A 14,969-nucleotide genomic window follows, 5' to 3' on the forward strand; every position below is an offset into this window, starting at 1 on the left:
TATCTAATTCAAAGGTCATTGGGAATTTTGTCATTCTTTTATTTGACTGATATAATATGATATGTTGAAGTGTCAGAAACATTATTCGGGACAGAAAGACAGGTTTTTCCCTTACTTTTTTTAATCCCATACATTTTGAAGATAATTGAATGCCTTCAGAAAAAAAGGACCAAGGTAACTTGTAATTGCTTAAAATTTCCAGCAGATGGAGGTAAAGTACTCTTAATAACGTACCTAGAAACTAGCGACATAAAATTGACTCCATTTTTTACAGAAAATAACGAGTATTAATCATATTCTTAATGAATTCCAGGGTTTTTTTTTTTTTTAAAAGCTCATGCTACTCTTAGGGCTTCATTTTGGAGCGTGTTCGTGTATGGGGCTGGGAGGAGGTTACGTGTGTGTCGTTCAACTTCAGATACTGCATGGACTTCTTTTTTTTTTTTTTTTTTGGTAACACTTTATTTTTTAGTGCAATTTTAGATTCACAGCAAAATTGAGAGGAGTGTACCAAGATTTCACAGATGCTCCTTTTCTCGACACATGCATAACTTTTACCCCTACCAAAGAGGTACATTTGTTACAATCAGTGAGCCTACAATGACATCATTATCACCTAAAGCTCATACTTTACTTTAGAGTTCAATGTTGTATTGTACATTTTACGGGTTTGGACAAATGTGTAATAACCTGTATCCACCATTATAGTATCACATAGAATAGTTCCACTGCATTCAGTAGTCCTCTGTGCTCTATTCACCACTCATTCCCCCAGCCTTCTGGCAACTACTGATCTTATTACTGTCTACATAGCTTTTACTTTCCCAGAATGTCATATAGTTGATATCAGCCTTCCCAACTTTGTTCTTCTCCTTCAATACTGTGCTACCTATTCTAGGTCTTTTGCCTCTCCATATAAACTTTAGAATCAGATGTTAATATCTACAAAATCACTTTAGCTGAAATCTTCATTGGGATTTTATAGAATCTATAGATAACTTGAGAAGAAATGACATCTTGACAATATTGAGTCTTCCTATCTATGAACATGGAATATCTCTACATTTATTTTGTACTTTGACTTCTTTCATCAGAGTTTTGTAGTTTCTCTCAGATATATTTTTGTGCATATGCTGTTAGATTTATACCTAAGTATTTCATTTTCTGTGGGTGTTAATCTAAATGATACTGTGTGTTTAATTTCAAATTCCACTTGTCCATTGCTGGTATATAGGAAAGTGATTTACTTTTGTATATTAACCTCATGTCCTGCAAACTTGCTATAATCATTTATGAGTGTCAGGAGTCTTTTTGTCAATTCTTTCAGATTTTCTACATACATGATCATGTCATCTGTGAACAAAGACTGCATTATTTCTTCATTCCCAGTCAGTATGCTTTGTATACCTTTTCTTGTATCGTTGCATGCTGTGACTTCCACTGCAATGTTGAAAAGAAATTGGGAGAGGGAACATCCTTACCTTGTTTCTGATTTAGTGGGAAAGCCTCTAATTTCTCACTATTAAGTAATGATGTTAAAGTTTTTATAGGTGTTCTTTCTCAAGGAAGTTACCCCTATTCTTAGTTTGCTGAAGTTTTTTTCATCATTAATTGGTGTTGAATTTTTCAAAAGCATTTTCTGCATCTATCAATGTGATCACTTGATTTTTCCTCTTTGGTCTGTTGATGTAGTGGACTATATTAATTGATTTTCAAATGTTGACTCAAACATGCATAGCTGAGATAAATCCCACTTGACTGTAATATAAAATTATTTTAATATATTGCTCAATTTGATTTGTTAATATTTTGTTCAGGACTTTTGCAATTCTTGCAATATTCAAGCGAGATACTGGTCTAAAATTTTCTTTTCCTGTAATATATTTGTCTAGTTTTGGTTTTAGGGTAATTCTGGCCTAGAATAAATGCATTCATTGGCCTAATTGGAAGTCCCTCTGGTTCCATTTTCTGAAAGACATTGTAGAGATGGTACAATTTTCCCATAAATGTTTGGTAGAATGCACCATTGAATCCACCTGGCCCAGGTGCTTTCTATTTCAGAAGGCTATTAATTATTGATTCCATTTATGTAATAGATGTGGACATATTCAGATTGTCTATTTCTTCTTCTGTGAGTTTTGGCATACTGTGTCTGTAAAAGAATTGGTCCATTTCATCCAGGTTATTAAATTTGTGAGCATAGAGTTGTTAGTAGTATTCCTTGATTATCCTTTTAATCTCCATGGGTTTTTATAGAGATGTCCCCGTCTTCATTTCTACTGGTAGCAATTTGCATCCACTCTCTTTTTTTCTTAGCCTGGCTAGAGGCTTATCAATTTTATTTATCTTTTCAAAGAACCAGCTTTTGGTTTCATTGATTTTTCTCTGTTGGTTTCCTGTTTTCAATTTCATTGATTTCTACTATACTTCTTTTTATTTTTTCTTTTGTTTTAATTTTGTTTCTTCTTATTATTTTGGATTTAATTTACTCTTTCTAGTTTCCTAAGGTAAAAGCTTAAATAATTTTAGATCATTTTTTTCTAATACATGCAGTCAGTGCTATAAACTTCCGTCTAAGCACTGATTTTACTGATTCCCATAAGTTTTGATGTTTTGTTTTCATTTTTAGTTCAAAATATTTTTAATTTGAGATTTCTTCTTTTACCCATTTGTTATTTAGAAATACGTTGTTTAATCTCCAAGAGTTCTGAGATTTTCCAGCTATCTTTCAGTTATTGATTTCTAGTTAAATGGCATTGTAGTCTGAGGACAGATATTGTATGATTTCTATTCTTTTACATTTGTTAAAGTGTATTTTATGGTCTGTCTTGTTGAATGTTCCATGTGAGCTTGAGAAGAATGTTTATTCTGCTGTTGTTGGATAAATTGTTATTAGTAGATAGATGTCCATTATAGCAAATTAATTGATGGTGTTATTGAGTTCATCAGTATATCCTTAGTGATTTTTTTTTGGCTGGATTAGCCCATTTCTGATAGACAGACATTGCAAAGTCTTCAATGGTAATAGTGGCTTCATCTGTTTCTTGCAGTTCTATCAGTTGTTGCCTCATGTATTTTGATGCTCTGTTTTTAGGGACATATGCATTAAGGATTATTATGTCTTCTTGGAGAACTGATCCCTTTATCATTATATAATGTCCCTCTTTATCACTTATAACTTTCCTCGCTCTGAAGTCTGCTCTGTCTGAAATTGTTTCTTTTTTCACTTGATTAGCAATAGCATGATATACTATCTCCATCCCTTTATTTTTGATCTATATGACATGTCTTTACACTTAAAGTGGGTTTCTTATAGACAATGTATAGTTGAGTCTTATTTGTTGATCCACTCAAACAACTTCTGTATTTTAGTTGGTGTATTTAGACCATTGATGTTCAAAGTGACTACTGATATAGTTGAATTAGTATCTACCATATTTGTTATTATTTTTCGTTTGTTGCCCTTGTTCTTTGTTCCTACTTTTGTCTTCCACTTTTTTCTGACTTTGGTGGTTTTAACTGAGCATTCTAAATGATTCTATTTTCTCTCCTTTCTTGGGAATCAGTTATACTTTTTTAAAAACACTTTTTAGTGATTTGCCCTTGAATTTGCAATGTATGTTTACAACTAATTCAAGTCCACCTTCAAACAACATTATACCACTTCATAGGTGTGCAGCACCTTATAATAACAAAATAATACCAAGTCCTCTTTTCTATCCCTTGTGTCACTGCTGTGATTCATTTTGCTTAATATAAATATACACATATATATGCACACATACATGCATAAGTGGATATATTGAATATATTATTGCTATTATTATTTTCAACAAACTATTATCCATTTAGTCAATTAAGAAAAAGAAAAACTTTTACTTTACCTTCACTTATTTGTTCTCTAATGCTCTTCCTTTCTTTCTGTAGATCTGAATTTCTGACCTGTATCATTTTTCTTCTTTCTAAAGAACTTCTTTTAACATTTCTTCCAAAGCAGGTCTACTGATAACAAATTCTCTCAATTTTTGTCTGAGAATGTCCTTATTGCTCCTTCTCTTTTGAAGGATAATTTCACAGGGTATGGAATTCTAGGTTAGTGTTTTTTTCTCTCAAGATTTTAAATATCTTACTTTTCTCTCTTCTTGCTTATATAGTTTCTGAGGAGAAGTTGGATATAATTCTTATCTTTGTTCCTCTATAGCTAAAGTACTTTTTCCTCTGGCTTCTTTCAGAATTTTTTTTCTTTATCTTTAGTTTTCTGCAGTTTGAATATGACAGGCCTAGTGTAGATTTTGGCATTTATCCTTCTTGGTATTGTTTGAGCTTCCCATGTCTGTAGTTTGGTATCTGACATTAATTTGGGGAAATTATCAGTCATTATTGTTTCAAATATTTATTTCAAATATTTCTTCTGTTCGTTTCTCTCTCTCATCTTTTTCTAGTATTCATATTATGCCTATCTTACACCTTTTGTAGTTTCCCCACAGTTCTTGAATATTCTGTTCTGGATTTTTTTTATTTATTTATTTAGTTTTGCTTTACAGTTCTGCAGGTTTCTATTGAGATATTTTCAAGCTCAGAGATTCCTTCCTCAGCCACATCCAGCCTACTTTTAAGCCCATCAAACATTCTTCATGTGTTACAGTGTTTTTATCTCTACCTTTTCTTGTTTTCCCTCAAATATCCACGTCTTTGCTCACATTGACCATCTGTCCTTGTATACTGACTACTTTATTCATTAGAGCCCCTAGCATATTAATCATCATTGTTTTAAATTCTCAGTCTGATAATTCTAACATCCCTGCCATATTGAAATCTGGTTGTGATAGTTCCTCTGTCTCTTCAATCTGTGTTTTATGCCTTTTAGTATGCCTTGTAATTTTTTCTTGATAGCTGAATATGCTGTACTGGGTGAAAGCAAGTGCTGTAAGTGGACCTTTAGGAATGTGGTGGTAAGGTGTAGTGGGAGGGGAGGCATTTTACAGTCTTAGATTAGATCTCAGTCTTCAAGTGGGTTTTTGCTTTGCTTTTCGAATGTGAACTTCACAGGTTCTTTTCATTCCCCTACCCCACTTAGGTGGCACAAGATGACTAGAATGGGTTGGGGTTGGGCGCTTCTCTTTGCCCGGTCAATTAAGCTCTGATAAAACCCAAGCAGGTCCAACTGTGGTTAGTGTATCTTGAACGCAGACCTTGTTAAGAAGAACAAAATGCTCTGGTGCCTTTCAACATTTTTCCTTTTCCCTTCCCTTCGTGGGAAGCACAAGGAGATTTTCTAAGAAAAAAACCAGTTAAAGCTCCTGGAGGTAAAACTTATAAAAGTGTGAAGCCCCCCTATGACTGGATCCCCTTCGAGTTTCTAACTCTCAGAGTTAACCAACTGAGCCTCAAGCAATTCATCAGTTACTGTTTAGATTTTTCTACTGCTAACACTGCTTTCTAAAAAGGTTTTAGTTCATGGGTTTTTGCTCTGGTAAATTATAATTCTCTGTATTTACCAATCTGTCTTTCCAACTGGGGACAGCAGTTTGCTCTGTGACCTCACTTCTCTTGTGGATCCAAGAGGAGCTATTAAGTTTTCAGTTCGCTCAGCCTTTTACTTGTTTTTGGGTGGAGTGGCAATTTCTAAGCTTCTGGGTCAGAAACCAGATGCCACATGAACCTTTAACATTTCTCAATTTCTCAACATGAAAAATAAATTATTTTACAAAAATACAAAGTAGGCTTTATTTATAAATTTTAACATTTTTTTTTTTTTTTTTTTTTTTTTTTTTTTTTTTTTTTTTTTTAACAACAATACACCTTTATTATCTCACAGTTTTTGTAGGTTGGAAATTTGGGCAGAGCTTCTCTGGATCCACTGCATCAGAGTTTTCCAAAAGGCTTCAATCAAAGTATCAGCAAGGGCTGTGGTGTAATCAGAAGGCTCAACAGAGGAAAGATCTTTTTCCAAGTTCAGTGGTATTGGCAGGATTCAGCTTCTTACAGGCTGTTAGGCCGAGGAGCTCACTTTTTTGCAGGCTGTCAAGCTGAGGGTCTTGGTTTCTTGCTGGCTATTGGCCAGAGGCCATCCCAGTTTCTTGTTATGTGGGTGTCTTCACATGGCAACTTGCTTTATCAGAGCATGAAAATCAAGGAAACAAAAGTCTGAGGGCAAAACAGAAGTCACAATATTTTGTAGCCTCATCATAGAAGTGACATCCATTACCTTTGCCATTTTCTATTGGTTAGACGCAAGTCACTATGTCCAGCCCTCACTCAAGGAGAGGGTATTACAGATGGCATGAATGCCAAGAGCAAGGATTACTGGGTACTATCTTAGTATCTGCCTACCCCAAGGTGGTTGAGTTCCAAAGGGACTGGGTTGGGAGGAGCACTGTGTTTTCACTCTGGTATTGGTCTCTGGACCTGTGCCCAACTTCTGCAGTGAAAGCCTCAGCAGGCTAAAGTAAGAGCAATTGTTTTCACCTAGGATTCAGTGGCACCTCAGAGGTGTGGCTTCCTCTCCTATGTGATAGCATGTGATATTGGTTTGGGACAAGGCATATACTTCTCTCTTCTGCATGTGGCACAGCATTGCTTTCTCCTCTCAGCACCTGTGTTCTTTACAGCAACTTTCCTACTTCCACAGTGATTATGGGGAATTCTGGGAGACTGTGTTCTTGTGTGTGTGTGTCCATGTTTTGCTTGGATTTTTGTTTATTTTTTGTTTTTTGTTTTTTTTGTTTTTCTTACCTCCAAAATTCAATAGTCCATGAAGACAAATTCCTCCTCAATCATCTCCTTACTGATCTCCAAAGAGCCATCGAGTAAGAAGGGGTGATCATCAGTAAAACATAGCAGTAACTTAAAGAAAAAATTATATTTTGAAACATAAATCATCAATGACGTTATTGCACCTAACATTTCTTTCTTTTTCTTTCTTGAGTATGACACACACAACTATGTGGATGGCACTAGAATCTAGGGTAGAGGTCACAAGGTGAAACCTGGCTGAGCAGAACAAGTGTTTCCCATCCTTGCTTGCTTTCACACAGCCTCCTAAGGAATCTTCTCAGCAATGCCTGTAAGTCCAATCAGCATCTTGAAGAAGGTTAGTGGACATGAAGAAGAACTGAAAAAACCGCCTTTCTTTCAGACACTTCTGCACTTATTTGTAGAGTACAGGCTAGGTGCTATTCCTTTGCCAAGTCAGGGAAGAATCAGTCAAGGCTGCTGCACTCAGGGAGCCTACAGTCTAACAGTCTGTTATACTCTTTTTCTTATCGACATTCCCGTGGTTGAGGTTGGACTAGCACTTCATCAGCATTATGAACTAAGGTAGATAATTGTATGAAATATATGGCAGCATGGCAATTCCAACTAGACACTGAAGACTCATGAACTCATGAGAAATAAATTCCAGCCCATTGACATTTAAGAATCACACACTAGTAGCCAATAGCACATTTCACTACAAACCTTAAGCTGCCTTCTAGATGCTGGTGTACACTGGAGGATAGAGTTCAAAAGACAGACATTATCTTTATCACACATTTGTACAAAGATTACTCCAGACAAGTAAACATTTCCAAGTTTAATTTGTTCCATCACTGACCATCGGCTTTAATTATGCCTCTAGACCATTTGCATGGCGTTGTTATGCAAGTACCCTCATTAGAAAATAGGATATTGCTTTAAGAACTCATCCAGCTTTCTTCTCTGCCTATAGCCATAGCTTTTGACTTCAGCCTGCACACTCTTTTTCCACCCAAATGCCATAAACACCTCCCCTAATCCATGAAATAAAATCTCTGAGTACATGAATGTCAAAACAATGTGCTAATGTGGAATCAGCCACCCAAGTTTGCTCTAAGCACAGCTCTTGCAAAATCCAATCCATTTTATCACTCTGTCTTTGCGCTGGATTTAGCAGCTTCATAATTCCACACCTCTGTCAACGAGACCCTCATTATGGGCTTCTAAACATTTTACTTGGGGAAAAATAAACAACATATTTAGTACTAATGAGGTGAGATATTGCTTTTACATTTGCATAACTGTTCAATGATTTTGATATCTTCAGCACTTTGGATCAGGAAGCTTGCTTTGATTGATGTAGTTTTCTTTTTTTTTTTTTTTTTTTTTTTTTTTTTTTTTTTTTTATTATACTTTAAGTTCTAGGGTACATGTGCATGACGTTTATATCATGTATAACCCCAATGCAATCCCTCCCTCCTCCCCCTCCCCATGATAGGCCCCAGTGTGTGATGTTCCCCTTCCCGAGTCCAAGTGATCTCATTGTTCAGTTCCCACCTATGAGTGAGAACATGCGGTGTTTGGTTTTCTCTTCTTGTGATAGTTTGCTAAGAATGATGGTTTCCAGCTGCATCCATGTCCCTACAAAGGACGCAAACTCATCCTTTTATGGCTGCATAGTATTCCATGGTGTATATGTGCCACATTTTCTTAATCCAGTCTGTCACAGATGGACATTTGGGTTGATTCCAAGTCTTTGCTATTGTGAATAGTGCTGCAATAAACATACGTGTGCATGTGTCTTTGTAGTAGAGTAATTTATAATCCTTTGGGTATATACCCAGTAGGGGATGGCTGGGTCATATGGTACATCTAGTTCTAGATCCTTGAGGAAACGCCATACTGTTTTCCATAATGGTTGAACTAGTTTACAATCCCACCAACAGTGTAAAAGTGTTCCTATTTCTCCACATCCTCTCCAACACCTGTTGTTTCCTGACTTCTTAATGATTGCCATTCTAACTGGTGTGAGATGGTATCTCATTGTGGTTTTGATTTGCATTTCTCTGATGGCGAGTGATGACGAGCATTTTTTCATGTGTCTGTTGGCTGTATGGATGTCTTCTTTTGAGAAATGTCTGTTCATATCCTTTCCCCACTTTTTGATGGGGTTGTTTGTTCTTTTCTTGTATATTTGTTTGAGTTCTTTGTAGATTCTGGATATTAGCCCTTTGTCAGATGAGTAGGTTGCAAAAATTTTTTCCCATTCTGTAGGTTGCCTGTTCACTCTGATGGTAGTTTCTTTAGCTGTGCAAAAGCTCTTTAGTTTAATTAGATCCCATGTGTCAATTTTTGCTTTTGCTGCCGTTGCTTTTGGTGTTTTAGACATGAAGTCCTTGCCCATGCCTATGTCCTGAATGGTACTACCTAGATTTTCTTCTAGGGTTTTTATGGTATTAGGTCTAACATTTAAGTCTCTAATCCATCTTGAATTAATTTTCGTATAAGGGGTAAGGAAAGGATCCAGTTTCAGCTTTCTACTTATGGCTAGCCAATTTTCCCAGCACCATTTATAAATAGGGAATCCTTTCCCCATTTCTTGTTTCTCTCAGGTTTGTCAAAGATCAGATGGCTGTAGATGTGTGGTATTATTTCTGAGGACTCTGTTCTGTTCCATTGGTCTATATCTCTGTTGTGGTACCAGTACCATGCTGTTTTGGTTACTGTAGCCTTGTAGTATAGTTTGAAGTCAGGTAGCGTGACGCCTCCAGCTTTGTCCTTTTGACTTAGGATTGTCTTGGCAATGCGGGCTCTTTTTTGGTTCCATATGAACTTTAAAGCAGTTTTTTCCAATTCTGTGAAGAAAGTCATTGGTAGCTTGATGGGGATGGCATTGAATCTATAAATAACCTTGGGCAGTATGGCCATTTTCACGATATTGATTCTTCCTATCCATGAGCATGGTATGTTCTTCCATTTGTTTGTGTCCTCTTTGATTTCACTGAGCAGTGGTTTGTAGTTCTCCTTGAAGAGGTCCTTTACATCCCTTGTAAGCTGGATTCCTAGGTATTTTATTCTCTTTGAAGCAATTGTGAATGGAAGTTCATTCCTGATTTGGCTCTCTGCTTGTCTGTTACTGGTGTATAAGAATGCTTGTGATTTTTGCACATTAATTTTGTATCCTGAGACTTTGCTGAAGTTGCTTATCAGCTTAAGGAGATTTTGGGCTGAGACGATGGGGTTTTCTAAATATACAATCATGTCATCTGCAAACAGGGACAATTTGACTTCTTCTTTTCCTAACTGGATACCCTTGATTTCTTTCTCTTGCCTGATTGCCCTAGCCAGAACTTCCAACACTATGTTGAATAGGAGTGGTGAGAGAGGGCATCCCTGTCTTGTGCCAGTTTTCAAAGGGAATTTTTCCAGTTTTTGCCCATTCAGTATGATATTAGCTGTGGGTTTGTCATAAATAGCTCTTATTATTTTGAGGTACGTTCCATCAATACCAAATTTATTGAGCGTTTTTAGCATAAAGGGCTGTTGAATTTTGTCAAAAGCCTTTTCTGCATCTATTGAGATAATTATGTGGTTCTTGTCTTTGGTTCTGTTTATATGCTGGATTACGTTTATTGATTTGCGAATGTTGAACCAGCCTTGCATCCCAGGGATGAAGCCCACTTGATCATGGTGGATAAGCTTTTTGATGTGCTGCTGAATCCGGTTTGCCAGTATTTTATTGAGGATTTTTGCATCGATGTTCATCAGGGATATTGGTCTAAAATTCTCTTTTTTTGTTGTGTCTCTGCCAGGCTTTGGTATCAGGATGATGTTGGCCTCATAAAAAGAGTTAGGGAGGATTCCCTCTTTTTCTATTGATTGAAATAGTTTCAGAAGGAATGGTACCAGCTCCTCCTTGTACCTCTGGTAGAATTCAGCTGTGAATCCATCTGGTCCTGGACTTTTTTTGGTGGGTAGGCTATTAATTGTTGCCTCAATTTCAGAGCCTGCTATTGGTCTATTCAGGGATTCAACTTCTTCCTGGTTTAGTCTTGGAAGAGTGTAAGTGTCCAGGAAATTATCCATTTCTTCTAGATTTTCTAGTTGATTTGCGTAGAGGCCTTTATAGTATTCTCTGATGGTTGTTTGTATTTCTGTGGGGTCAGTGGTGATATCCCCTTTATCATTTTTTATTGTCTATTTGATTCTTCTCTCTTTTCTTCTTTATTAGTCTAGCTAGCGGTCTGTCAATTTTGTTGATCTTTTCAAAAAACCAACTCCTGGATTCATTGATTTTTTGGAGGGTTTTTGTGTCTCTATCTCCTTCAGTTCTGCTCTGATCTTAGTTATTTCTTGCCTTCTGCTAGCTTTTGAATGTGTTTGCTCTTGCCTCTCTAGTTCTTTTAATTGTGATGTTAGAGTGTCAATTTTAGATCTCTCCTGCTTTCTCTTGTGGGCATTTAGTGCTATAAATTTCCCTCTACACACTGCTTTAAGTGTGTCCCAGAGATTCTGGTATGTTGTATCTTTGTTCTCATTGGTTTCAAAGAACATCTTTATTTCTGCTTTCATTTCGTTATGTACCCAGTAGTCATTCAGGAGCAGGTTGTTCAGTTTCCATGTAGTTGAGCGGTTTGGATTGAGTTTCTTAGTCCTGAGTTCTAGTTTGATTGCACTGTGGTCTGAGAGACAGTTTGTTATAATTTCAGTTCTTGTACATTTGCTGAGGAGTGCTTTACTTCCAATTATGTGGTCAATTTTGGAATAAGTGCGATGTGGTGCTGAGAAGAATGTATATTCTGTTGATTTGGGGTGGAGAGTTCTATAGATGTCTATTAGGTCCGCTTGGTGCAGAGATGAGTTCAATTCCTGGATATCCTTGTTAACTTTCTGTCTCGTTGATCTGTCTAATGTTGACAGTGGAGTGTTGAAGTCTCCCATTATTATTGTATGGGAGTCTAAGTCTCTTTGTAGGTCTAAGGACTTGCTTTATGAATCTGGGTGCTCCTGTATTGGGTGCATATATATTTAGGAGAGTTAGCTCTTCCTGTTGAATTGATCCCTTACCATTATGTAATGGCCTTCTTTGTCTCTTTTGATCTTTGATGGTTTAAAGTCTGTTTTATCAGAGACTAGGATTGCAACCCCTGCTTTTTTTTGTTCTCCATTTGCTTGGTAGATCTTCCTCCATCCCTTTATTTTGAGCCTATGTATGTCTCTGCATGTGAGATGGGTCTCCTGAATACAGCAGACTGATGGGTCTTGACTCTTGATCCAGTTTGCCAGTCTGTGTCTTTTAATTGGAGCATTTAGTCCATTTACATTTAAGGTTAATATTGTTATGTGTGAACTTGATCCTGTCATTATGATATTAACTGGTTATTTTGCTCGTTAGTTGATGCAGTTTCTTCCTAGCCTCGATGGTCTTTACATTTTGGCATGTTTTTGCAATGGCTGGTACCGGTTGTTCTTTCCATGTTTAGGGCTTCCTTCAGGGTCTCTTGTAAGGCAGGCCTGGTGGTGACAAAATCTCTAAGCATTTGCTTATCTGTAAAGGATTTTATTTCTCCTTCACTGATGAAGCTTAGTTTGGCTGGATATGAAATTCTGGGTTGAAAATTCTTTTCTTTAAGAACGTTGAATATTGGCCCCCACTCTCTTCTGGCTTGTAGAGTTTCTGCCGAGAGATCTGCTGTTAGTCTGATGGGCTTCCCTTTGTGGGTAACCCGACCTTTCTCTCTGGCTGCCCTTAAGATTTTTTCCTTCATTTCAACTTTGGTGAATCTGGCAATTATGTGTCTTGGAGTTGCTCTTCTGGAGGAGTATCTTTGTGGCGTTCTCTGTATTTCCTGAATTTGAATGTTGGCCTGCCCTACTAGGTTGGGGAAGTTCTCCTGGATGATATCCTGAAGAGTGTTTTCCAACTTGGTTCCATTTTCCCCCTCACTTTCAGGCACCCCAATCAGACGTAGATTTGGTCTTTTTACATAATCCCATACTTCTTGCAGGCTTTGTTCATTTCTTTTTCTTCTTTTTTCTTTTGGTTTCTCTTCTCGCTTCATTTCATTCATTTGATCCTCAATCGCTGATACTCTTTCCTCCAGTTGATCGAGTCGGTTACCGAAGCTTGTGCATTTGTCACGTATTTCTCGTGTCATGGTTTTCATCTCTGTCATTTCGTTTATGATCTTCTCTGCATTAATTAGTCTAGCTGTCAATTCTTCCACTTTTTTTCAAGATTTTTAGTTTCTTTGCGCTGGGTACGTAATTCCTCCTTTAGCTCTGAGAGGTTTGATGGACTGAAGCCTTCTTCTCTCATCTCGTCAAAGTCATTCTCTGACCAGCTTTGATCCGTTGCTGGCGATGGCTGCGCTCCTTTGCAGGGGGAGATGCGCTCTTATTTTTTGAATTTCCAGCTTTTCTGCCCTGCTTCTTCCCCATCTTTGTGGTTTTATCTGTCTCTGGACTTTGATGATGGTGACGTACTGATGGGGTTTTGGTATAGGTGTCCTTCCTGTTTGATAGTTTTCCGTCTGACAGTCAGAAGGACTGTCTGTTGGTCTGTTAGAGATTGCTTGAGGTCCACTCCAGACCCTGTTTGCCTGGGTATCAGCAGCAGAGGTTGCCGAAGATAGAATATTGCTGAACAGCGAGTGTACCTGTCTGATTCTTTCTTTGGAAGTTTCCTCTCAGGGGTGACGCCACCCTGTGAGGTGTGGGTATCAGACTGCCCCTAGTGGGGGATGTCTCCCAGCTAGGCTACTCAGGGGTCAGGGACCCACCTGAGCAGGCAGTCTGTCCGTTCTCAGATCTCAACCTCCGCGTTAGGAGATCCACGGCTCTCCCCAAAGCTGTCAGACAGAGTCGTTCGGGTCTGCAGCGGCCCCGCTCTTTCCCCTAATGGACTGCAGAGTCTACAGAGACAGGCAGGCTTCCTTGAGCTGCTGTGAGCTCCACCCAGTTCGAGCTTCCCAGCGGCTTTGTTTACCTACTTAAGCCTCAGCAATGGCGGGCGCCCCTCCCCCAGCCTCGCTGCTGCCTTGCGGATAGATCGCCGCAGACGGCTGTGTTAGCAGTGAGGGAGGCTCCGTGGGCGTGGGACCCTCCCGGCCAGGGTGGGATATATTCTCCTGGTGTGCCTGTTCCTTAAAGCGCAGTATTGGGGTGGGAGTTACCCGATTTTCCAGGTGGTGTGTGTCTCAGTTCCCCTGGCTAGGAAAAGGGATTTCCTTCCCCCTTGCGCTTCCAGGTGAGGCGATGCCTCGCCCTGCTTCAGCTCACGCTGGTCAGGCTGCAGCAGCTGACCCGCACCGATTGTCCGGCACTCCCTAGAGAGATGACCCCAGTACCTCAGTTGAAAATGCAGAAATCACCGGTCTTCTGTGTCGCGCGCTGGGAGTTGGAGACTGGAGCTGTTCCTATTCGGCCATCTTGCTCCGCCCCCCCAAATTTTAACATTTTTCAATTTACATGTTTTATAACTGAAAACATTTAAACAAAGGGAGTTTATGTCATTCATATCTGTCCCTCTCCAGAGGACAGTTATATTTAAGTTAGAATGATATTTGCAGCTTAGTGGCAAACAAAGCCTTGACAAAATGCCAATGAGGCCATGCAATACTGTTTTTGTTTTTGTTTGTGTTTTTTTAGATTTCAGCAATGCAAAATACATAGTCAGTTCTGCTATAACATGATACATGCCTTTCTAGGAATCATTGCGGTATACAAATCACACAATAAAATTCACAGTTTATAGGAAAAGTAGGATGAGGGGCATAACACTTAAAACAGTAACACTTTTTTTAAAAAGATAAAAACTTAATAAAATGGTAGCACAGTCTTACTCACGTTAAATAGTACTACATATTACAATAGTATATATTAATACTTAATGATTTGATACATAATACTGCATATTGCATAATAACACAAGTATGACCCCGTTACCTTGAAAACACGGTTGTATGCAATACTTTTTGACACCACTGGGAGGCCTAAAATATCAGCAAAGGAGAAATAAGAGAAAGAAGAGAAATTATGGGACTGAGAAGAGAAAGAGGACAGGCAGAGAGAACAACAGGACGCAGTTTTTCCCATGACTAAAGTTGCCCACCACACCCTGAGCTGTGTTTACACATAGAGGTAATTTGTGATCCAGGGCAAACAGCAATCACAGTGCACACTTAAGACTGGCAGAGTTTGGAGCAAGGATGAGAGCACAACAAAGGGGC

At 38.3% G+C, this 14,969-nt stretch overlaps 1 protein-coding gene across 4 annotated transcripts in view; it reads right to left on the reverse strand.

The window, feature by feature from the left end:
* Nucleotides 1-14,969, reverse strand: part of ROS1 (ROS proto-oncogene 1, receptor tyrosine kinase) — a 151,145-nt gene that overhangs the window by 59,063 nt on the left and 77,113 nt on the right. The window lies entirely within an intron of this gene.

The sequence above is a fragment of the Trachypithecus francoisi genome, unplaced genomic scaffold, assembly GCF_009764315.1.
Source record: "Trachypithecus francoisi isolate TF-2019V2 unplaced genomic scaffold, Tfra_2.0 Lachesis_group15, whole genome shotgun sequence".
Lineage (NCBI taxonomy): Eukaryota > Metazoa > Chordata > Mammalia > Primates > Cercopithecidae > Trachypithecus > Trachypithecus francoisi.